The sequence below is a fragment of the Prunus dulcis genome, unplaced genomic scaffold, assembly GCF_902201215.1.
Source record: "Prunus dulcis unplaced genomic scaffold, ALMONDv2, whole genome shotgun sequence".
NCBI classification, from domain to species: domain Eukaryota; kingdom Viridiplantae; phylum Streptophyta; class Magnoliopsida; order Rosales; family Rosaceae; genus Prunus; species Prunus dulcis.
The window spans coordinates 23,373-25,154 of NW_023010277.1; the positions used below are offsets into that span (position 1 = coordinate 23,373).

Consider the following 1,782-nt stretch of genomic DNA (forward strand, 5'->3'; position numbering starts at 1 on the left):
CACAATATTAAGTCAATCTACATACAATACACACACATCCATTACAGACTACAATTTAGACATGGAAAATAAATCGCCACCGAACCCTAACAATACTATCCCGATAAGCAAAAATTATTTCTTTCATAAAACTTGACAATTCAATTGTTATTACATAGTCAACCAATCTTTGCTCTATTACATACATACTTCCTACCTATAATTATAAATAATGGAGAGCTCACAAATTCTACTAATTTGATCTTAACTTCATCAATTTGTTCTTCGTTGTATGAGTTAGCTCTCCCTTCTTGCACATTTTCCAACTTGTTCTGTTCTCCTCCCGTGTAGCAATATCAGCAACAACAGGTTATCTACAGATCTGAAATCATAACTGCAGATGATTCTCAATTAACAAAGAGGAAAACCATTTTCTTTTATAACTTTGGTTCTGAAATATATAACAAAATGCAAAGACCTTTGCTTCTGAAAAGGAGCAAAAGTTTGTCAACCAATTCATAGTAAAAACGAAGAAACTAGTGAACCTAACCAGAGAAATGCTAACCTGCAAAACCAACTCCAATACTTTAACCACATCATTAATACTTGAGATTTTCTTCTCATGGATTATGATTAGAGGATTTTCCAATTCCTATCAGCACATACACAAGTTTGAAGATAATCATCATCAAGCAAAAAGGGACTTGAGGTGCTGCTAACTTTAACAAGCAGCCCTCTAACAGTTTCAAGACATAGTTATCGCTGAGTCAAACTAAAACTTACACATTTCTGATTGTTCTGGTTGGTAATGAAATAAGGGGATATGTAGCCCCTGTCTAGCTTCATTCCCTCAACAACCTCCAACTCATTGTCCAATGTTTTCCCATCCTGCAGAAATTAACATAGTGTGAAGCTTACATGTTTTGGGTATCATTTGGGAATAAAAAACTAAAATAAAATTATTTACCCTCCAATATATTTCTGTAAAAATTTCATAAGACCCATACATACCTCACTTTAAAACAACAATAAAAAGAAGCTGATATCATCCAGATTTCAGCCCTTGCAATAAGGTAACTACACTAATATGCCTATGACAAATCTGCTGACTAGAAACAAACATAGGCAAATAAAGTCGCATACCCATCAGCACAGCCACTGTCCAGGTCGTGATGAGATACAAGCCAATAGACGACCACCACCAAATTGCTCTTCCAAATGTTGGTCAAGGGTGCAAATCTGTTGACACTTCTCCAACTTTCTTACTACATGGTTGTTCTTCTTCTCTCCAACTTTCTTACTACATGGTTGTTCTTCTTCACCTCCTCAGCGACGGCAACAGCAGCATCACCTTCCTATCAAACAAATAACACAAAATGTCATCAAAGACAGTAAAGTTCATTGCGCATTTGTGTGTCCAAAAGTAAAGTTCATTACCAGAAAAGCTCCTTTATTTCATTTTGCAGGCATCGTATTCTTGTTGATCAATAAAATCAGAGGACTTGAGCTGCTCCAGTAGGACTACTACTGACTCAATTCGCCCAAACAAGCAAGCACTATGAGATCCTCTTGGCAAAACTAGACAACCAATAACCATAACATCCAAACCCTGTCACGAGTAGTGACTCTCCAGATTGCATGTGCATTACAGGCCACTGCCCCCCTCCATCTCAGCATGCAGGGAAACTCAACCAATTCTTCCAGCACGTGTACTTTGTCATAGATAGCATCATCCTAGCAGACAGAATCTCATGTGACAATCAAGTTCCATTTTCCAATTTTTTTTCCAATTTTTCATTATAT

The 1,782-nt window shown here is 36.8% G+C and overlaps 1 long non-coding RNA gene across 2 annotated transcripts; it reads right to left on the reverse strand.

Moving 5' to 3' along the window:
• Nucleotides 1-104: 104 nt before the first annotated feature.
• On the reverse strand, nt 105-1,581 carry LOC117613351. 2 transcript variants are annotated; one of them, XR_004583721.1, is made up of 5 exons: nt 1,417-1,581; nt 1,281-1,334; nt 763-867; nt 545-631; nt 105-373 (listed from the first exon to the last, which is right to left on the reverse strand). It is a non-coding gene; the product is annotated as an uncharacterized LOC117613351 (long non-coding RNA). The 2 variants fall into 2 exon arrangements; XR_004583720.1 differs by having other exon boundaries at nt 1,123-1,334; nt 1,417-1,580.
• Between the last annotated feature and the right edge of the window lie 201 nt (nt 1,582-1,782).